The following is a 24,728-nucleotide window of genomic DNA, read 5'->3' on the forward strand; positions in this document are numbered from 1 at the left end:
TAGTTTCTGGTGTTTGTAGGTAGTGTTAGTAGTCTACCAAGTGCCACCCGGCCAGGTGGGCTTGGGACAGACTAGGCACAAGTGGCACGGTGTACTAAGCGTAGATCCATCTGACAATGTGGGCTTGGGAACCCTGCACACATCATTTGGGGCCGTGAGTGAAACCCCGACCGGATCTCCTTGCGGATGGAACCCGAATAGGCGATAAACCTGGACTAGAGTCTTGTGTGGTTAGTTAGGTCGTGGCCGACTCCCTCGCCAGGCTTCCGCTTGATGGTTGCCGAGATACATGACGTGTACATGGCGGTAAGTGGGAGAGCGTGTGTAAAGAAGTACACCCCTGCAGGGTTAACATGATCTATTCGAATAGTCGGGTCCGCGGTTATGGACTTCTTGGATGCTTACGTGGTACATAAACAACATGAAGTGGATACTCTAAAATGCTAAAGACAAGTCTGAGTGCTTTGGATGGCCTTCTCGTAAGGAGACGAAAATGAATCCATGGTAGTGTATTGATGTGGTGATTAGTGGACTCGTGTGCACTACCTCACCTCAAAGAAGTTTCTCGTAGTCGTAGAACAGGATAGCCACTGAGTCAAAGCTGGCTTGCTGCAACTAAAACCCACATTACCTTTTTGATACAAATGCATGTATGATAGGATCTGATGTAAGTCTTGCTGAGTACCTTTGTACTCACGTTTGCTTTATTTATGTTTTGCAGGTGAGACATCTATCTCACTAGTAGTACCACTTGGACTTCGACGAGTAGCTTGTTACCTCAGCTACGATCTTGTACCATTGGGAGGGACTTGTAGTTGGTCAGGCTTCTCAGCCTTTTTCTTTTGTAGTTGTCTGTACTCAGACATGTAATGCTTCCGTTGCTTGTATGCTCTGAATGATGGGTCATGAGACCTTTGTTTGTATTAAATGCTATGTGGCTCTTCTGGGCCTTTGTCTATATGAGTTTGCGTTATGTTGTGATGCCATGTTGTACAACACATACTTGCATGTTATGCGTACATGTAACGTGTATTGCTATGTGTGGGATCCGACAACCTAGTTGTCTATCCTAGGTAGCCTCTCTTATGGGGAAATGTAGTCTAGTGCTTCCACCGAGCCATGGTAGTCTGCTACAGCCCGGTTTACCGGAGTCCTGCTAGCCCAGCACTACTGCTCCAGAACACTTAGACTGGTCGGCATGTGATTCACTTCGTTCCTGTGTCTGTCCCTTCGGGGAAATGTCATGTAGTGACATCCGGAGTCCTGCCTAGCCTGCTACAGCCTGGGTTCCCGGAGTCCTGTTAGCCCAGTTGCTACAGCCCGGATTCACACGCTGCTGACCGACATGCTCGATGTTGTTTCATGTATGCCTGTCCCCGTAAGTTAGTGCCACTTTGGGTTCACGACTAGTCATGTCGGCTCGGGTTCTCTGTCATATGGATGCTAGCGACACTATCATATACGTGAGCCAAAAGGCGCAAATGTTCCCGGGCCATGGTAAGGCGACACCCGTGGGAATACCGTGTGTGAGGCCGCAAAGTGATATGAGGTGTTACATGCTAGATCGGTGTGACTTAGAATCGGGGTCCTGACATTTATGCTTTCCAAAAGTTCTATATCATTTCCCATCAATAGTATGTCATCCACATATAATATGAGAAATGCTACAGAGATCCCACTCACTTTCTTGTAAACATAAGCTTCTCCATAAGTCTGCATAAACCCAAACACTTTGATAATTTCATCAAAGCGAATGTTCCAACCCCGAGATGCTTGCACCAGCCCATAGATGGAGCGCTGGAGCTTGCATACCTTGTCAGCATTCTTAGGATCGACAAAACCTTCCGGCTACATCATATACAATTCTTCCTTAAGGAAACCATTAAGGAATGTCGTTTTGATGTCCATTTGCTATATCTCATAATCATAGAATGCGACAATTGCTAACATGATTCGGACAGACTTCAGCTTCACTACGGGTGAGAAGGTCTCATCGTAGTCAACCCCTTGAACTTGTCGATAAACCTTAGCGACAAGCCGAGCCTTATAGATGGTCACATTACCATCCGCGTCAGTCTTCTTCTTAAAGATCCATTTATTCTCTATGGCTTGCCGATCATCGGGCAAGTCTGTCAAAGTCCACACTTTATTTTCATACATGGATCCTATCTCGGATTTCATGGCCTCAATCCATTTGTTGGAATCCGGGCCCGCCATCGCTTTGTCATAGTTCGAAGGTTCATCGTTGTCTAACAACATGATTTCCAGGACAGGGTTGCTGTACCACTCTGGTGTGGAATGTGTCCTTGTGGACCTACGAAGTTCAGTAGCAACTTGATCCGAAGATTCATGATCATCATCATTAACTTCATCTCTAGTCAGTGCAGGCACCACAGAAACATCTTCCTAAGCTATGCTACTCTCCGGTTCGAGAGGTAGTACCTCATCAATTTATACTTTCCTCCCACTTACTTCTTTCGAGAGAAACTCCTTCTCCAGAAAGGATCCATTCTTGGCAAGTAAGATCTTGCCTTCGGATCTGAGGTAGAAGGTATACCCAATAGTTTCCTTAGGGTATTCTATGAAGACACATTTTTCCGACTTGGGTTCAAGCTTTTGAGGTTGAAGTTTCTTGACATAAGCATCACATCCCCAAACTTTCATAAACGAAAGCTTAGGTTTCTTCCCAAACCATAATTCATATGGTGTCGTCTCAACAGATTTCGACGGAGCCCTATTAAAGTGAATGCGGCAGTCTCTAAAGCATAACCCCAAAATGATAGCGGTAGATCGATAAGAGACATCATAGATCGCACCATATCCAATAGAGTGCGATTACGGCGTTCGGACACACCATTACGCTGAGGTGTTCCAGGCGGCGTGAGCTGTGAAACAATTCCACATTTCCTTAAGTGTGTGCCAAACTCGTGACTCAAGTATTCCCCTCCATGATCTGATCGTAAGAACTTTATTTTCCTGTCACGTTGATTCTCTACCTCATTATGAAATTCCTTGAACTTTTCAAAGGTCCCAGACTTGTGTTTCATTAAGTAGACATACCCATATCTACTTAAGTCATCAGTGAGGGTGAGAATATAACGATAGCCACCGCGAGCCTGAACGCTCATTGTACCACACACATTAGTATGTATGATTTACAATAAGTTGGTTGCTTGCTCCATTGTTCCGGAAAACGGAGTCTTGGTCATTTTTTCCCATGAGGCATGGTTCACATGTGTCAAATGATTCATAATCAAGAGACTCCAAAAGTCCATATGCATGGAGTTCTTCATGTGTTTGACACCAATGTGACCAAGGTGGCAGTGCCACAAGTATGTGGGACTATCATTACCAACCTTACATCTTTTGGCATTCACACTATGAATATGTGTAACATCATGTTCGAGACTCAATAAAAATAAACCATTGACCAGCGGGGCATGACCATAAAACATATCTCTCATATAAATAGAACAACCATTATTCTCGGATTTAAATAAGTAGCCATCTCGCATTAAATGAGATGCAGATACAATGTTCATGCTCAAAGCTGGCACCAAATAACAATTATTGAGGTTTAAAACTAATACCCAAGGTAGATGTAGAGGTAGCGTGCCGACGGTGATCACATCGACCTTGGAACCATTCCCGACGCGCATAGTCACCTCGTCCTTCGCCAGTCTCCGCTTATTCCGCAACTCCTGTTTTGAGTTACAAATATGAGTTACCGCACCGGTATCAAATACCCAGGAGCTACTACGAGCGCTGGTAAGGTCCACATCAATAACATGTATATCACATATACCTTTGGCGTTGTCGGCCTTCCTATCCGCTAAGTACTTGGGGCAGTTCCGTTTCAAGTGACCATTTCCCTTGCAATAAAAGCACTGAGTGTCGGGCTTGGGTCCATTCTTTGGCTTCTTCCCGGCAACTGATTTACCGAGTGTGGCAACTCCCTTGCCGTCCTTCTTGAAGTTCTTTTTACCCTTGCCTTCCTTAAAACTAGTGGTCTTATTCACCATCAACACTTGATGTTCCTTTTTGATTTCCACCTTCGCTGATTTCGGCATTGAATATAACTCAGGAATGGACTTCTACATCCCTTGCATATTGTAGTTCATCACAAAGCTCTTTTAGCTAGGTGGAAGCGACTGGAGGATCCTGTCAATGACCGAGTCATCTGGAAGATTACCTCCCAGTTGAGACAAACGGTTGTGCAACCCACACATTTTGAGTATATGCTCGCTGACAGAACTGTTTTCCTCCATCTTACAACTGTAGAACTTGTCGGAGACTTCATATCTCTCGACCGAGTATGAGCTTCGAAAATCATTTTCAGCTCTTGGAACATCTCATATGCTCCGTGCTGCTCAAAACGCTTTTGGAGCCCCGGTTCTATGCTATAAAGCATGCCGCACTGAACCATGGAGTAATTATCACTACGCGACCGCCAGGCGTTCATAACGTCTTGAGTTGCTGGAAAAATGGGTGTGTCACCTAGCGGTGCTTCAAGGACATATGCTTTCTTGGCAGCTATGAGGATGATCCTCAAGTTACGGACCCAATCCGTATAGTTACTATCATCGTCTTTCAGCTTGGTTTTCTCTAGGAACGCATTGAAGTTGAGGGCAACATTAGTGTGCGCCATTTGATCTACAAGACATATTGTAAAGATATTTTAGACTAAGTTGATGATAATTAAGTTCATCTAATCAAATTATTTAATGAACTACCACTCAAATAGACATCCCTCTAGTCATCTAAGTGATACATGATCCGAATCGACTAGGCCGTGTCCGATCATCACGTGAGACGGACTAGTCATCAACGGTCTACATCTCCATGCTGATCGTATCTACTATACGACTCATGTTCGACCTTTCGGTCTCTCGTGTTCCGTGGCCATGTCTGTACATGCTAGGCTCGTCAAGTCAAACTAAGTGTTTCGCATGTGTAAATCTGGCTTACACCCGTTGTATGCGAATGTTAGAATCTATCACACCTGATCATCACATGGTGCTTCGAAACAACGAACCTTCGCAATGATGCACAGTTAGGGGGAACACTTTTCTTGAAATTTTAGTGAGGGATCATTTTATTTATGCTACCATCGTTCTAAGAAAATAAGATGTAAACATGACAAACATCACATGCAAATCATAAAGTGACATGATATGACCAATATCATCTTGCGCCATTGATCTCCATCTTCGAGGCGCGGCATGATCACCTTCGTCACCGGCATGACACCATGATCTCCATCATCGTGTCTTCATGAAGTTGTCTCACGAACTATTTTACTATGGCTAACGGTTAGCAATAAAGTAAAGTAATTACATGGCGTTTTCATCGACACACAGGTCATACAATAAATTAAGACAACTCCTATGGCTCCTGCCGGTTGTCATATGCATCGACATGCAAGTCGTGATTCCTATTACAAGAACATGATCATTTTCATACATCACATATATCATTCATCACATCTTTTTGGCCATATCACATCACATAACATACCCTGCAAAAACAAGTTAGACATCCTCTAATTGTTGTTGCATGGTTTACGTGGCTGCTAAGGGTTTCTAGCAAGAATGTTTCTTACCTACGCAAAAGCCACAACGGTGATATGCCAATTGCTATTTACCGTTCATAAGGACCCTCTTCATCGAATCCGATCCGACTAAAGTGGGAGAGACAGACACCCGCTAGCCACCTTATGCATGAAGTGCATGTCAGTCGGTGGAACCAGTCTCACGTAAGCATACGTGTAAGGTCGGTCCGGGCCGCTTCATCCCACAATGTCGCTGAATCAATATAAGACTACTAATGGTAAGCAAATTTATCAAATCGTCGCCCACAACTACTTTGTGTTCTACTCGTGCATAGAATCTATGCATAGACCTACCTCTGATGCCACTATTGGGGAACGTAGTAATAATTCAAAATTTTCCTACATGTCACCAAGATCAATCTAGGAGATGCTAGCAACGAGAGAGAGGGAGTGCATCTTCATACCCTTGAAGATCGCTAAGTGGAAGCATTACAAGAACGCGGTTGATGGAGTCATACTCGCGGCGATTCAAATCGCGGAAGATCCGATCAAGCGCCGAACGGGTGGCGCCTCTGTGTTTAACACATGTACAGCCCGGGGACGTCTCCTCCTTCTTGATCCAGCAAGGGGAGAGGAGAAGTTGAGGGAGAACTCCGGCAGCACGACGGCATGGTGGTGGTGGAGCTCATGGTTCTCTGGCAGAGCTTCGCTAAGCACTACGGAGGAGGAGGAGGTCTCGGAGGAGGGAGGGGCTGCGCCAGGGAAGGGGTGCGGATGCCCTCCCACCCCCTCTATTTATAGGGTGAAGGGGAGAGGGGGGTCGGTGAAGGAAATATGCCCTTGAGGAAATAATAAAGTTATTATTTATTTCCTTATTTCATGATAAATTTTTATTATTCATGCTAGAACTGTATTAACCGGAAACATAATACATGTGTGAAAACATAGACAAACAGAGTGTCACTAGTATGCCTCTACTTGACTAGCTCGTTGATCAAAGATGGTTATGTTTCCTAACCATAGACATGAGTTGTCATTTGATAAACGGGATCACATCATTAGGAGAATGATGTGATTGACTTGACCCATTCCGCTAGCTTAGCACTTGATTGTTTTAGTTTACTGCTATTGATTTCTTCATGACTTATACATGTTCCTATGACTATGAGATTATGCAACTCCCGATTACTTGAGGAACACTTTGTTTGCTACCAAACATCACAACGTAACTGGGTGATTATAAAGGTTCTCTACAAGTGTCTCCCATGGTACTTGTTGAGTTGGCATAGATCAAGATTAGGATTTGTCACTCCGATTGTCGGAGAGGTATCTCTGGGCCCCCTCGGTAATGCACATCACTATAAGCCTTGCAAGCAATGTAACTAATGAGTTAGTTGTGGGATAATGCATTACGGAATGAGTAAAGAGACTTGCCGGTAACGAGATTGAGCTAGGTATTGAGATACCAACGATCGAATCTCGGGCAAGTAACATACCGATGACAAAGGGAACAACGTATGTTGTTATGCGGTTTGACTGATAAAGATCTTCGTAGAATATGTAGGAGCAAATATGAACTTCCAGGTTCAGGTATTGGTTATTGACCGGAGACGTGTCTCGGTCATGTCTACATAGTTCTCAAACCCGTAGGGTCCGCACGCTTAACATTCGGTGACGATCGGTATTATGAGTTTATGTGATTTGATGTACCGAAGGTAGTTCGGAGTCCCGGATGAGATCGGGGACATGACGAGGAGTCTCGAAATGGCCGAGACGTAAAGATCGATATATTGGATGACTATGTTCGGACATTGGAAAGGTTCCGAGTGATTCGGTTATTTTTCGAAGTACTGGAGAGTAACGGGAACACGGGGAAGAAGTATTGGGCCTCATGGTACAAGTGGTGGAAGAGAGGAGGCAGGGCGCGCGGCCCCCCTAGCCCAAACCGGATTGGACTAGCCCCCCCCCCCTTTCCTCCTTTCCTCCCTCTCCTTCCTTCTCCCTCTCCTCCTTCCTTTCCCCCTCCTGGTAGGAGTAGGAAAGGGGAGTCCTACTCCTACTAGGAGGAGGACTCCTCCTGGCGCGCCCTGCAAGGGCCGGCCGGCCTCCCCCTTGCTCCTTTATATATGGGGATAGGGGGCACCCTAGGACACACAAGTTGATTGTTCCAAGCCGTGTGCGGTGCCCCCTCCACCACAATCCACCTCGATCATATCGTAGCAGTGCTTAGGCGAAGCCCTGCATCGGTAGCAACATCATCACCATCATCACGCCGTCGTGCTGACGGAACTCTCCCGTGAAGCTCTACTGGATCGGAGTTTGTGGGACATCATCGAGCTGAACGTGTGCTGAACTCGGAGGTGTCGTGCGTTCGGTACTTGGATCGGTCGGATAAGACGTTCGACTACATCAACCGTGTTCTCATAACGCTTCCGTTTACGGTCTACAAGGGTACGTGGACAATACTCTCCCCTCTCATTGCTATCCACCACCATGATCTTGCGTGTGCATAGGAATTTTTTTTGAAATTACTCCGTTCCCCAACAGTCGGCCCCCTAGATGCATCTAGAGGGGGGCGGCCAAGGGGGAAGGCTTGCCCCCCAAAGCAAGGTGGGAGGCACCCCTCCCCCTAGGGTTCCCAACCCTAAGTGCCTTGGGCCCTTGGGGGCGCACCAGCCCACCAGGGTCTAGTTCCCTCCCATATTCAGCCCATTAAGTCCCCCGGGGCAGGTGGCCCCACCCGGTGGACCCCCGGACACCTTTCGATGGTCCCGGTACAATACCGATAACCCCCGAAACTATTCCAGTGACTGAAACTGGACTTCCCATATATAAACCTTCACCTCCAAACCATTCCTGAACTCCTTGTGACGTCCGGGATGTCATCCGGGACGCCGAACAACCTTCGGTAACCACATACAATTTCCCATAACAACTCTAGCGTCACCGAACCTTAAGTGTGTAGACCCTACGGGTTCGGGAACCATGTAGACATGACCGAGACATCTCTCCGGCCAATAACCAACAGCAGGATCTGGATACCCATGTTGGTTCCCACATGTTCCACGATGATCTCATCAGATGAACCACGATGTCGGGGATTCAATCAATCCCGTATACAATTCCCTTTGTCCATCATTATGTTACTTGCCGGAGATTCGATCGTCGGTATCCCCATACCTTGTTCAATCTCGTTACTGGCAAGTCTCTTTACTCATTCCGTAACACATGATCTTGTGACCAACTCTCACTACTAGAAAAAGGGCTGCTAGTGGCGCACTACTGGTGCGCCACTAGCATCACGCCATTAGAATTTTTTTCTAATGGATCTCAGGTCATTATGTCTTAATCTCGGGTCAATATGCTTAATCTCAGGTCAAATCGCACTCCATGGTCAAACTTCCCGAAAGGTCACCCATCCTCACACTACTCCAGCCCAAGCACGATTAACTTCAGAGTTCTATCCAACCCCAGCAACAGCTCACTTCACAGGCACTTGTTGACATATCTAGCATACCAATCCTATTATACCTTGTTGATGTCTAGGACTTTGTTCATGTTCATGACTATGATGAAATTTTGAAAAATATTTCAAACTTCCCGGTCATATTAAAAACCTTTTTTTAATTTTTTTGCCTCTAGATCTTGAAAGCCCCGTAACTTTTTTTTGTTAGGTTTTTGGGGATTTTGAAAATGTTTAACGGGGTTCCCCGTTAAATTCGGATGTAACTTTTCGAGTAGATGATTTTTCATATATAAAACTTTTTAATCCGAGTTCGTATGCAAAAGTTATGCCCATTTTACAAATTTCCAGAGAGATTTTGCAAATAAAGTCGAAATTTATATTTGTAAATTTTCCCAACAACTAGACCACATATCACATGGCAAACTTATTTTCTTTTGTTTTTTTGACATTTTTATTATTTTTTTTATTTTCTTTTAAACTGAAAAGGCGGTCCAGGGGGGGTTGCATTTGGTGGAAGCCGGGCAAACTAGTAATGGCGCACCGTGGGGTGGTGCGCCATTAGTAGTTAAACTAGTAATGGCGCACCACACCCATGGCGCGCCATTACTAATTTTCAAAAAAAATTTAAAAAAATTGAATTTTTTTTGAAAAAAACATAGTAATAGCGCACCAGTGGACAGTGCGCTGTTACTAGTTAAAAACTAGTAATGGCGCACTGTCCACTGGTGCGCCATTACTAACATAAAAAGTTATTTTTTTTACTTTTTTTTCAAAACTTCTAATGGCGCACCGTGGGTGTGGTGCGCCATTACTATGTCAACTAGTAATGGCGCACCACACCCACGGTGCGGCATTAGTAACAAATTTTGTTTTTATTTTTTTTTAAAACTTCTAATGGCGCACCGCACACCAGGTGCGTCATTAGTAATATATTACTAATGGCGTACCTGTATGTGATGCGCCATTGCTATATTCTAATGGCGTACCTGTATGTGGTGCGCCATTACTATATTCTAATGGCACACCACACACGTGGTGCGCCATTAGTGTCCATTTCATCTATAGCCCTTTTCCTAGTAGTGTCTTTAGTCACATTTAGCTCCTTATGATGATGCATTACCGAGTGGGCCCAGAGATACCTCTCCATCATACGGAGTGACAAATCCCAGTCTTGATTCGCGCCAACCCAACAGACACTTTTGAAGATACCTGTAGTACACCTTTATAGTCACCCAGTTACGTTCTCACGTTTGATACACCCAAAGCACTCCTACGGTATCCGGGAGTTTCACAATCTCATGGTCTAAGGAAACGATACTTGACATTAGAAAAGCTCTAGCAAATGAAGTACACGATCTTGTGCTATGCTTAGGATTGGGTCTTGTCCATCACATCATTCTCCTAATGATGTGGTCCCGTTATCAACGACATCCAATGTCCATGGTCAGGAAACCACAACCATCTATTGATCAACGAGCTAGTCAGCTAGAGGCTTACTAGGGACATATTCTGGTCTATGTATTCACATATGTATTACGGTTTCCGGTTAATACAATTATAGCATGAACAGTAGACAATTATCATGAATAAGGATATATAATAATTACCACTTTATTATTGCCTCTAGGGCATATTTCCAATAAACTTGGCATTAATCGTCTTGTCTGATGGATTACCACGGCCAATAGACTTCTCGGGCTGGGGTGGAGCATAACTGGCCTGAGAGCAGTGACGTGCATAGTGTCCTGGCTCTCCGCATGTGAAACAAGTCCTTGAAGTAGGACATGGACCCGCATTGGAAGGCGGTCTACCAATAGGCCTGGGTGGAGCATACGACTGAACTGGGTGAGGCGCCACATAAGATGGCCTTGGTGCATATTCGGGTGGAAGAGCGGAGTTCGGAACCCAAATCCGCGCTTCTTAGAGCTAGAACCGGAGGAAGAACCCATATCACGGGTGTGCTTACGAGAATCCTCCTAGGAAAGTTGAGTTGTCTCTACATTGATGGCCTTGTTCGCAAGAGCCTGGAATGTATCACAATGGTGCAAGTGGAGATCATGGTGCAACTTAGGGTTGACACTCTTCTGGAACCTAGCCTACTTCTTGGCATCCGTGGACACCTCCTCTACGGCATAATGGGCGAGGTTCCCAAACTCTCTATTGTAAGAATCAACAACCATCTTACCCTGGGTGCAACTACAGAACTCTTCCCTCTTGCGGTCGATGAGAGCTTGAGGAATGTGATGCTCGCGGAAGGCCTTAGTGAAATCTCTCCAGGTAGGAATCAGACCAACTAGAAGCATAGCCTCATAGTTCTGCCACCAAAGACTAGTAGGACTTTCCATGTGATATGTAGCATAGGTGACCTTGTCACCTTCATCTACGTTTGCAGAACGCGGCTTATGAGTGACGCTACGGAGCCAGTCATCTGCATCGAGTGGCTCAATGGACTGATGGAAGGTGGGTGGGTTCAGGCCAATGAAGTCGGTGATGGAAACTAACTCGTTACGCTGATGGTCAGTCTTCTCCTCAATATATGCCAACAAGCGGTTAGACTCGTGCTTGTTCCTCTCAATCTCTAACATGAACTCTGCCAACGAAGGCTAGTCGGGAGGATCCTCATCCCTACCATCTTCGTGGTTCCAGCTACGAGCAACAGAACTTCGGTTAACTGGCAACATCCTGAAGAACGAAACCAAGGGAAAACAAGGATGGATTCATCATCAACATAAGGATATAGAATATAGCATAAGGAAATTTGTATCTCTCTCGCAACTGGGACAATTTTGGCAGCATAACGGCAGTAAAATGCTCAATACGAGACATCCTACAAAAGATGGGGTAGTACCATACTCGACATCATCACTCAAGGTTTTGTGGCAGTATTACTCAAACTACACATGAAGTACTCGAAAACTAGAATATGACTCTAATCAACCAATCCTATGAGTCTACATCTACGGAGTAGTAACTTGTGATCTTAATAGACGAAAGAGAAAGCCTAGTTCCTTAACCCCATAGGAAAGATACGATGACTCAGATTAGAAGGACATAAGGTATAAGGAGTAAAAAGAGCCTTATGTTCCCTTCCATAATCAATTCCCTTATATAATTAAAGAATTTCTAGACTCAACTTTGACCAATTTGGCTTGGTAATCTTACATTCAGTCAGGCTCTGATACCAATGCTGTTAGGACCCCGATCCTAAGTCACACTAATCTAGCATGTAACACATCATATCATTTTGCGGCCTCACGCACGGTACTCCCACACCTGCCACCTTACCTTGGTCGGGGCCGTTTGCGTCTTTTGGCTCACGTATATGATTGCGTTGCTAGTATCCATATGACAAAGAACCCGGGTCGACATGGATAGTCATGAACCAAGGTGGCACAGTCGTACAGGGACAAGCATACGTAACACAGCAATGAACATGTTGGTCATCAATGTATGAACCCAAGTTATAGCAAGCTAGAAGGATTAAAGGAACAATGCATGACACTTCCCTGAAGAGACAGACACAGGATCAAAGAAGGATACATGTCGGCCAATCCTAGTGTTTTGGAGCAGTAGCGAACTACTATGGATCAGTGGAAGCACTAGGGAGCATTTCCGCATAAGAAAGGCTACCAAAGGCAAACAACTAAGTGTCGAACACCACACATAGCAATACATGTTACACGTATGCATAACATGCAAGTATGTGATGTACAACATGGCATCACAACATCACAACATGTTACACATATGCATAAGATGCAAGTCCACCCTACCGGGTGCCACTTGGAATAAAAATAGCACTACCTAGAAACACTAGAAACTAGTTGCAACTCCTAGACGGAGATCAAGTCGGTTAATAAGTCGAGAGGGGTCGAGTTACCAGAACCCAATGTGTGGTAGTATGTAACGCCCCGAGACCGTTGCGCCAAGTGTCTTCTAGTTATTCGCTGTTGTTGCCTTGTCATTTGTTTGCGTGTCATGCATTTCATATCATGTCATCATGTGCATCTCTATTGCATACGTGTTCGTCTCATGCATCGGAGCATTTTCCCCGTTGTCCATTTCTCAATCCGACACTCCTACGTCCTCCAGCGCCCTCTTTTGCCTCCTTTCGTGTGTGGGTGTTAAAATTTCTCGGAATGGACCAAGATTTGCCAATTGGCCTTGGTACACCACCGATAGACCGCCTGTCAAGTTTCGTGCCATTTGGAGTCCGTTTGATACCCCAACGGTTAACCGGGGAACCGTAAAGGCCTCGTGTGTGTTGCAGCCCAGCACCCCTCTTAAGTCGTCCAATAACCCTTCCAAACCCCCTCCATCCTCTCGGTCGTTCGATCACCACCACGTGGCTGAAAACCACACCTCATTTGGACTCTCCTAGCTCCCTCTACCTATATATTTGCACCTCCCCCCAAAAAATTCGCGGATGAACCCTAGCCTTCCCCTTCCTCGCGCCGCCGGACATGTCCACCCAGCCGAACATGTCCAGCCGGCCACGTCGTCCAACTAATAGCAAAGCGCCATGTCACCCCGCCGCCGCTCCCCAACACTCCACGGGCGCCACGTCGCTAACCCGGCTGCCGGTCAATGCCTCCCACCGCGCGGGCCCGCCGAGCCCAAATCCGGCCCGCGCTGGGCCGAACCGGGCCCGGATCCCGCCGCGTGCGCCGCCCCGATGCTTCGCCGCCGCCGCGCACCGCCGGAGCTGCTCGCGGCCCGCCGCGCGGATCGCCCCCGGCCGACGCCTGCCTCGCCATCCGCCGCTCAGGTCCGGCGGGACCCCGCAGCCCGCGCCTCCCGCGGACTCCGCAAACTCCGGCCGGCCCCCATCCTTCTCCTCACTTCGGCGAGCTTCTCATCAAGTCCGGCCGCCATCCCACCGCAACTCCGGCGAGGATCCGGCGAACCTCGGTCTTCGCGCCGCCTCAGATCCAGATCTAAAAACGAGGTTGACCCCGAGATTTTCGTCTAAGTCCCAAAAATCTTACATTCTGATGCTCACTTCATCATGCCATGACTTTGTGCTCGGTGGTCCGTTTTGTGCATATGACATATCAAAATGTTCATCATGATGTGCTCTTCATTTTGTTCCATTGTGCCATGCTTGTTCGAGTCCATCTTGATGCCCAAATTTTTTTAGGATCATGCGGGTATCTTGGAATCGTTCCGATGGTTTTGTGGCGAGAACATTATTCTTGGTGACTCCTGACATTTAGGGGTTGTGGCAGTGTCCCGGGGGGTTGAGATCCAAGGTGTTGTCGTCATAATTTTATCTTTGCAGTTCTGGAATGCCTAAGTTTCGCCGACATCGAAAATATCTTTTATGAAGTTGTTGGTGAGATAACCTCGACGCCACCCAGTACTGGGGCGGGAGTTCGGGAGTATTGCCATAACTCGTATAACGGATGCTTTTCGAAGGTTGAGGTAAACGATTTCTGAAGGTTTCTTGGTTATGTGTTGAAGGATGGATACAGCTGGATGTAGGATTTGCTAGTTTTGGGTGAGATATTATGCTTCCCTGTATCCCCAACACCTGATTGCATAACCAGAAAGTTTCGGGAGTTTATAAGTGGGAATTCAAGTATCACATAGGAATTCTTTCCAACAGACACATGATACGATATGGGATCTATCATCTGTTTTCTGGCTTATTTTGCAAGCCAATCCTTTGTTTTGTTTCGAGTTGTGGTATTCGAGTTGCTTCGAAGTCAAGTGTTGATTCCATACCTTTCCTAAGTGGTGTTCTCATATTTCTATGTGAATAACGATCCTTCTTGATCATCGAGGTTGTCATGTTAATTCTTTCCAACCGGTGTGATTCTCTTCAAGATGATCCTATCATTTTCCCATCCGTAAGATCAACTCAAAGTCTTTTCAACGTTATTTGTTTCATCCGTCCCAAGTTGTCTTTGTTTTTCCCAACCTCCCACCCTTTTTCCTTCAAGGCTTGGATTTATTAACCAAGTAGCCATCTTATTGATGTCAAGTCTATCCATTCTTTTACGTCAATGTTCTTCTCCGGTGATTCTCAGGAAGATACTAACGGAGCTTCAAGTTCGTCACTATTCACTCATTTTCTTCTCCGATGGAGTCAATCCTTGTCGATCACATCCTTTTTCGTCGTTTAAAATGATTTTCCCATGCCGTTGCACCTCTTAATCTTTCACTTCTCGCTATTCAATTGTTCCGGAGTGCTGAAGATATCTCAGAAGAATCATGTTTCCACTCGGCATTCGTTCAAGCTCTTTTGAGGATGTTATCTCATTCAAGCCATTCAATTCAACCGGCGCAATCTTCCATTAAATCATTCAACGGTGTTTCTTTTCAGTGGGACCTAACCCACAGGTCTTTTCCCAGGATCGTACCTGACTCTTCTAATTTTCCCGGAGCTTCTCAAGTTCTTTTCCAAGTTTGACGTAAGAATGAGTTATCATCAGTCAAATGCCTTCTCCAAGATCTTTCACATTCTTTTCATCTTTGGTTCAACCTTTCTAATTTTCATTCCGGAGTGCCTCAACAATTCTTGATGGTGTTACTCGTCGTCATTCTCGGATTTGAAGACCGAGGAAGATTTTTCTCTTAATCTTGCTCCATTCTCTTCAAGATTCGTGGTTCTAGCTTCATGATAGCCTCTCATAATTGTTTTCAATTGTGAGAATTCTTTTCACCCATCCGGAGCAATTCAGGAGTCTTTTTAGTTTGATTCTCTAGAGCCCGTCTTCTCATAATTATTCATTCTAGCTTTCAGCTCTCGTTCTCAAATCTTACCGGTGCATCATTCAAGTATTCTCCAATCAGTTTGTGATCTCTTCATTTTCATGTATCTAAATCCCCTCAAGTATCTTCACTCGTTCTCTAATTCTTCCCGGTGTTTCTTTATCTTTTGTTCGATCGTTTTCAAATTCTTACGGTCGTTCGTTCAAGATTACTTTCCTCTTGTTATCATATCAATTCATTCGTTATTTCCAAATCCGAGCGGTGGTTTGTTGAAGACCTTCCCAAGTTTGCACTATATCTATCTTAACCCTTTTTCTACAAGAATAAGTAGTTTGCCAAATCCGTTGCTTGTCATCAAGCTAAAGTGGTGACGGATACGCATAACATAATTCTTATTATTGTTTCATCCAAGGGATTAATTCCTTATTCCGGAGGTTCATCAAATTCTCGGTTTTATTTGGTTCATCTTTTCTTTTCGCGGAGTTCCAAGCTCTCATCATCACAAAGATCCATCTAATCATTGCAAGGTTTCAACCTTATTCTTTTCATCCTTCATTTCGTTTGATCATTCTTTTATTACCGGAGTTCTTCATGGAGGCTCTACATGTTGGTTCATAAAGGATTTGATTCCTTCTCGAAGTGCTCATCAAGATTCTTTTCAGAGGAGCTCAAGCATTCTTCATCTCGCATTCCGAAGTGCAATTCTTTCTACCATATCATTGGAGGTCGTATTATCTCATTCTTGATAATTTGAGTTCATGTTTCAGGATTCACATGTTGTTAAGAATGAGGTATTTTAAATCCATCAATCTCTTCATTGGAGTTATATTGGGTTATATTTCACCTAAAGCTTTCCGTAAGGATTGTTGCTATTTATGGTGCTTATAAATGGTCCAACTTCTTCAATTATCCTCCCGGTGAAATAATTTTTTCATCTCCTTGTTGATATCAATCCAATCTATTGTTTTGTTAGTGGCAGAATCAACTGAAGATTTCGACGTGTTTTCAATAAGCCCACAACAAGCTTACTCTTTTCGTTGTTGGTAATCCAACAGCTCCGTTCTAGAATTTGTTGTAAGCATGCTCTCTCAAAATCTTGTTTCCCTCTGTTCATTCCATTCCATTCTTGCTTTTCTTTCAGAGGCATCGTGATGTTGCTCTTTTCTCTCATCATCTCGAATGGTGAGGATTGTGTTCTTTTCGTGCTTATCCATTTAACCGGAGTGTTGTGCCCTCTGCTCAAGTTCTTTTCGCCTTGTCAAGTCTTGCATCTCTTTTCAACCGGAGTGTTGTCCGGATTTGTTCTTCCTTGTTACTCTTTTCTAACGGAGTGTTTTCAACTTCGTTCATCTAGGTTGTATTCTCTTCTCAAAATTGTTTAACGTCTCAAGGTTCTTTGGTTTCACTCATTTGTTAAAGAAGAAACTTTGTTTTACCTTTTCTCTTCCTCTTTCGTTTCCCTCCGGTGCCATCCTAGATCTCGGGACAAGATCCTCTCGTAGTGGTGGAGTGTTGTAACGCCCCGAGACCGTTGCGCCAGGTGTCTTCCAGTTATTCGCTGTTGTTGCCTTGTCATTTGTTTGCGTGTCATGCATTTCATATCATGTCATTATGTGCATCTCTTTTGCATACATGTTCGTCTCACGCATCCGAGCATTTTCCCAGTTGTCCGTTTCTCAATCCGACACTCCTACGTCATCCAGCGCCCTCTTTTGCCTCTTTTCGCGTGCGGGTGTCAAACTTTCTCGGAATGGACCAAGATTTGTCAAGCGGCCTTGGTACACCACCGGTAGACCTCCTGTCAAATTTGGTGCCATTTGGAGTCCGTTTAATACTCCAAAGGTTAACCAGGGAACCGTAAAGGCCTCGTGTGTGTTGCAGCCCAACACCCCTCTTAAGTGGCCCAATAACCCTTCCAAAGCCCTTCCATCCTCTCAGCCGTTATCACGATCGCGTGGCCGAAAACCGCACCTCATTTGGATTCTCCTAGCTCCCTCTACCTATATATTTGCACCTCCCCCCGAAAATTTGTGGATGAACCCTAGCCTTCCCCTTCCTCGCGCCACCGAACATGTCCAGCCCGCCAGACATGTCCAGCCGGCCACGTCATTCGACCAATGGCGAAGCGCCACGTCACCCCGCCGCCGCTCCCCTCCACTCCACGGGCGCCACGTCACCAACCCCGCCGTCGGTCAACGCCTCCCACCGCGCGGGCCCGCCGAGCCCAGATCCGGCCTGCGCCGGGCCGAACCTGGCCCGGATCCTGCCGCGTGCGCCGCCCCGATGGTTCATCGTCGCCCCGCGCCTTCCACCGCGCGCCGCCCGAAGCTGCTCGCCGCCCGCCGCCGTGGATCGCCTCCGGCCGACGCCCGCCTCGCCGTCCGCCGCTCAGGTCCGGCGGGACCCTGCAGCCCGCGCCTCCCGCGGACTTCGCAAACTCCGGCCGGCCCCCGTCCTTCTCCTCACTCCGACGAGCTTCTCATCAAGTCTGGCCGCCGTCCCACCGCAACTCCGGCGAGGATCCGGCAAACCTCGGTCCACGCGCTGCCTCAGATCCAGATCTGAAAACGAGGTTGTCCCCGAGATTTTCGTCTAAGTCCCAAAAATCTTACATTCTGATGCTCCCTTCATCATGCCATAACTTTGTGCTCGGTGGTCCGTTTTGTGCATATGACATGTCAAAATGTTCATCATGATGTGCTCTTCATTTTGCTCCATTGTGCCATGCTTGTTTGAGTCCATCTTGATGCCCAGATAGTTGATGCAACAGTGCTATAAGATGTTAGGTGCTGCTTCTTATCAGATTATGAGCATTTGTCATTTTTGCCATGATTATTGTGTTCTGCCTATGGTCATGAGCTCTACATGTGTTTTGGGCTATGACATGCCATCTTTACAGGGGTGTATGACATGTACTTTTGTGATCAATGTGGTGACTAGCACAAGCATGCAAAGTAGCTCTCGTGATATTGCTGATTTCAGGGACTTAGAATCTCACTGTCATTTCCCTGCTGTTATTTTTATGCCATGTATTCATGTTGCTACAAAGAGATCCATGCTTCTTTTGAGTATGTTTAGTAAGGATGATTTTTACATATGGTTATGCTCTATCCATCCGTGTCCCTGTTTGTATTTATGGAGTACCCTAGCATGACTCAATCTTGCTCTACTTTTGCTATAAACTGTTCCTGGCAGATTGTTTACGTGTTAATCAATTTTGCCAAGGTTATTGTAGTTGATCCATGCATGCTATGAGATTGCTCTTGCTTTGGTTAGCTTCTTTAACATGTCTTCTTGCTGGTAGTATGCTTAGTTTGTCATGAAATGTCTTAAGTTGAGTGAATCAAGCTCGCAAACATGCCTTCATAATTCTGTTTATGCCATGTCCAGTTTTTTGCTAGGTCTGAATCTGTTAAGGAAACTTGCTATGTTTACATGGGTACCATCATAACTTTTCGAGTAGATGATTTTTCATATATAAAACTTTTTAATCTGAGTTCGTATGCAAAAGTTATGCCCACTTTACAAATTTCCAGAGAGATTTTGCAAATAAAGTTGAAATTTATATTTGTAAATTTTCCCAACAACTAGACCACATATCACATGGAAAACTTATTTTCTTTTATTTTTTGACATTTTTATCATTTTTTTATTTTTTAAAAACTGAAAACGCGGTCCACGGGGGGGGGGGGGGGGGTTGCATTCGGTGGAAGCCGGGCAAACTAGTAATGGCGCACCGTGGGGTGGTGCGCCATTAGTAGTTAAACTAGTAATGGCGCACCACACCCACGGTGCGCCATTACTAGTTTTGAAAAAAAATATAAAAAAATTTGAATTTTTTTTGAATTTTTTTTGAAAAAAACTTAGTAATGGCGCACTGTCCACTGGTGCGCCATTACTAACAAAAAAAATTATTTTTTTTACTTTTTTTTAAAAACTTCTAATGGCGCACCGTGGGTGTGGTGCGCCATTACTATGTCAACTAGTAATGGCGCACCACACCAAAGGTGCGGCATTAGTAACAAATTTTGTTTTTATTTTTTTCAAAACTTCTAATGGCGCACCGCACACCAGGTGCGTCATTAGTAACATATTACTAATGGCGTACCTGTATGTGGTGCGCCATTGCTATATTCTAATGGCGCACCACACACACGGTGCGCCATTAGTGTCCATTTCATCTATAGCCGTTTTCCTAGTAGTGTCTTTAGTCACATTTAGCTCGTTATGATGATGCATTACCGAGTGGGCCTAGAGATACCTCTCCATCATACGGAGTGACAAATCCCAGTCTTGATTCGTGCCAACCCAACAGACACTTTTGGAGATACCGGTAGTGCACCTTTATAGTCACCCAGTTACGTTCTGACATTTTATACACCCAAAGCACTCCTACGGTATCTGGGAGTTTCACAATCTCATGGTCTAAGGAAACGATACTTGACATTAGAAAAGCTCTAGCAAACGAAGTACACGATCTTGTGCTATGCTTAGGATTGGGTCTTGTCCATCACATCATTCTCCTAATGATGTGGTCCCGTTATCAACGACATCCAATGTCCATGGTCAGGAAACCACAACCATCTATTGATCAACGAGCTAGTCAACTAGAGGCTTACTAGGGACATATTCTGGTCTATGTATTCACACATGTATTACGGTTTCCGGTTAATACAATTATAGCATGAACAGTAGACAATTATCATGAATAAGGATATACATAATAATAACCTCTTTATTATTGCCTCTTGGGCATATTTCCAATAGACTTGGCATTGATCGTCTTGCCTGATGGATTACCACGGCCAATAGACTTCTCGGGCTGGGGTGGAGCATAACTGGCCTGAGAGCAGTGACGTGCATAGTGTCCTGGCTCTCCACATGTGAAACAAGTCCCTGAAGTAGGACATGGACCTGCATTGGAAGGCGGTCTACCAATAGGCCTGGGTGGAGCATACGACTGAACTGGGTGAGGCGCCACATAAGTTGGCCTTAGTGCATATTCGGGTGGAAGAGCGGAGTTCGGAACCCAAATCCGCGCTTCTTAGAGCTAGAACCGGAGGAAGAACCCATATCACGGGTGTGCTTACGAGAATCCTCCTAGGAAAGTTGAGTTGTCTCTACATTGATGGCCTTGTTCGCAAGAGCCTGGAATGTATCACAATGGTGCAAGTGGAGATCACGGTGCAACTTAGGGTTGAGACTCTTCCGGAACCTAGCCTACTTCTTGACGTCCGTGGACACCTCCTCTACGGCATAATGGGCGAGGTTCCCAAACTCTCTATTGTAAGAATCAACAACCATCTTACCCTGGGTGCAACTACAGAACTCTTCCCTCTTGCGGTCGATGAGAGCTTGAGGAATGTGATGCTCGCGGAAGGCCTCAGTGAAATCTCTCCAGGTAGGAATCAGACCAACTAGAAGCATAGCCTCATAGTTCTGCCACCAAAGACTAGTAGGACTTTCCATGTGATATGTAGCATAGGTGACCTTGTCACCTTCATCTACGTTTGCAGAACGCGGCTTATGAGTGACGCTACGGAGCCAGTCATCTGCATCGAGTGGCTCAATGGACTGATGGAAGGTGGGTGGGTTCAAGCCAATGAAGTCGGTGATCGAAACCAACTCGTTACGCCGATGGGCAGTCTTCTCCTCAATATATGCCAACAAGCGGTTAGACTCGTGCTTGTTCCTCTCAATCTCTAACATGAACTCTGCCAACGAAGGCTGGTCGGGAGGATCCTCATCCCTACCATCTTCGTGGTTCCAGCTACAAGCAACAGAACTTCGGTTAACTGGCAACATCCTGAAGAACGAAACCAAGGGAAAACAAGGATGGATTCAGCATCAACATAAGGATATAGAATATAGCATAAGGAAATTTGTATCTCTCTCGCAACTGGGACAATTTTGGCAGCATAACGGCGGTAAAATGCTCAATACGAGACATCCTACAAAAGATGGGGTAGTACCATACTCGACATCATCACTCAAGGTTTTGTGGCAGTATTACTCAAACTACACATGAAGTACTCGAAAACTAGAGTATGACTCTAATCAACCAATCCTATGAGTCTACATCTACGGAGTAGTAACTTGTGATCTTAATAGACGAAAGAGAAAGCCTAGTTCCTTAACCCCGTAGGAAAGATACGATGACTCAGATTAGAAGGACATAAGGTATAAGGAGTAAAAAGAGCCTTATGTTCCCTTCCACAATCAATTCCCTTATATAATTAAAGAATTTCTAGGCTCAACTTCGACCAATTTGGCTTGGTAATCCTACAGTCAGTCAGGCTCTGATACCAAAGTTGTTAGGACCCCGATCCTAAGTCACACTAATCTAGCATGTAACACATCATATCATTTTGCGGCCTCACGCACGGTACTCCCGCACCTGCCACCTTACCTTGGTCGGGGCCGTTTGCGTCTTTTGGCTCACGTATATGATTGCATCACTAGTATCCATATGACAAAGAACCCGGGTCGACATGGATAGTCATGAACCAAGGTGGCACAGTCGTACAGGGACAAGCATACGTAACACAGCAATGAACATGTTGGTCATCAATGTATGAACCCAAGTTATAGCAAGCTAGAAGGATTAAAGGAACAATGCGTGACACTTCCCTGAAGAGACAGACACAGGATCAAAGAAGGATACATGTCGGCCAATCCTAGTGTTTCGGAGCAGTAGCGAACTACTATGGATCAGTGGAAGCACTAGGGAGCATTTCCGCATAAGAAAGGCTACCAAAGGCAAACAACTAAGTGTCGAACACCACACATAGCAATACATGTTACACATATGCATAACATGCAAGTATGTGATGTACAACATGGCATCACAACATAACTCAACAACTCATATAGATAAAAGGCCCTGAAGAGCCAACATAGCATTATATTACAAACAGGGGTCACATGACCCATCATACAAAGCATACATGCAACAGAAGCATAACATGTCTGAGTACAGACAACTACAAATGAAAAAGGTTGAGAAGCGTGAATATCTACAAGACCCTCCCAAGGGTACAAGATCATAGCTGAGGTAACAAGCTATTCGTCAAAGTACAAGTGGAACTACTAGTGAGACAGAAGTCTCATCTGCAAAACATAAATTAAGCAAAGGTGAGTACAAAGGTAATTAGCAAGACTTACATCAGATCCTATCATACATGCATTAGTATCAATAAGGAAATGTGGGGTTTAGCTGCAGCAAGCCAGCTTTGACTCATTGGCTATCCTGTTCTATGACTACGAGTAACTTCTTTGACGTTAAAAAGCGCACATGAGTATACTAATCACCACATCAATACACTATTATGGATTCATTCATGTCTCCCTACGAGAAGGCCATCCATAGCACTCACACTTGTCTTGAGCATTTTAGAGTATCCAGTTCAAGTTGTCTATGTACCATGTAAGTCTCCAAGCAGTCCATAACCGAGGACGCGGCTATTTGAATAAATGATGATAACCCTGCAGGGGTGTACTTCTTCACACACGCTCTTACCACTTACCCCATGTACACGTCATGTATCTCGGCAACCTTCAAGCGGAAGCATGGCAAGGGTGTCGACCATGACCTGACTAACCACAGAAGACTCTAGTCCAGGTTTATCACCTATCTAAGGTCAAACCCGCAAAGGGAAGTCCGACAGAAGTTTCCATCACGGCCAAAACGATGTGAGCAGGGTTCCCAGTCCCACGATCCAGGTGCCACATGGTAATCCGTGCCACTTTACCTAGTCAGTCGCAATTCCACCCTACCGGGTGCCACTTGGAATAAAAATAGCACTATCTAGAAACACCAGAAACTAGTTGCAACTCCTAGACGGAGATCAAGTCGGTTAATAAGTCGAGAGGGGTCGAGTTACCAGAACCCAATGTGTGGTAGTATGTAACGCCCCGAGACCGTTGCGCCAAGTGTCTTCCAGTTATTCGCTATTGTTGCCTTGTCATTTGTTTGCGTGTCATGCATTTCATATCATGTCATCATGTGCATCTCTATTGCATACGTGTTCGTCTCATGCATCCGAGCATTTTCCCCGTTGTCCATTTCTCAATCCGACACTCCTACGTCCTCCAGCGCCCTCTTTTGCCTCCTTTCGTGTGTGGGTGTTAAAATTTCTCGGAATGGACCGAGATTTGCCAATTGGCCTTGGTACACCACCGGTAGACCGCCTGTCAAGTTTCGTGCCATTTGGAGTCCGTTTGATACCCCAACGGTTAACCGGGGAACCGTAAAGGCCTCGTGTGTGTTGCAGCCCAACACCCCTCTTAAGTGGTCCAATAACCCTTCCAAACCCCCTCCATCCTCTCGGCCATACGATCACCACCGCGTGGCCGAAAACCACACCTCATTTGGACTCTCCTAGCTCCCTCTACCTATATATTTGCACCTGCCCCCAAAAAATTCACGGATGAACCCTAGCCTTCCCCTTCCTCGCACCGCCGGACATGTCCACCCCGCCGGACATGTCAAGCCGGACATGTCCAGCCGGCCCCGTCGTCCAACTAATAGCGAAGCGCCATGTCACCCCGCCACCGCTCCCCAACACTCCGCGGGCGCCACGTCGCTAACCCCGCCGCCGGTCAACTCCTCCCACCGCGCGGGCCCGCCGAGCCCAAATTTGGCCCGCGCTGGGCCAAACCGGGCCCGGATCCTGCCGCGTGCGCCGCCCCAATGCTTCGCCGCTGCCGCAGGCCGCCCGGAGCTGCTCGCAGCCCGCCACGCGGATCGCCTCCGGCCGACGCCTGCCTCGCCGTCCGCCGCTCAGGTCCGGCGGGACCCCGCAGCCCGCGCCTCCCGCGGACTCCGCAAACTCCGGCCGGCCCCCATCCTTCTCCTCACTTCGGCGAGCTTCTCATCAAGTCCGGCCGCCATCCCACCGCAACTCCGGTGAGGATCCGGCGAACCTCGGTATGTGCGCCGCCTCAGATCCAGATCTGAAAACGAGGTTGACCCCGAGATTTTCGTCTAAGTCC

The sequence above is a fragment of the Triticum aestivum genome, chromosome 2A (assembly GCF_018294505.1).
Source record: "Triticum aestivum cultivar Chinese Spring chromosome 2A, IWGSC CS RefSeq v2.1, whole genome shotgun sequence".
Classification (NCBI taxonomy): domain Eukaryota; kingdom Viridiplantae; phylum Streptophyta; class Magnoliopsida; order Poales; family Poaceae; genus Triticum; species Triticum aestivum.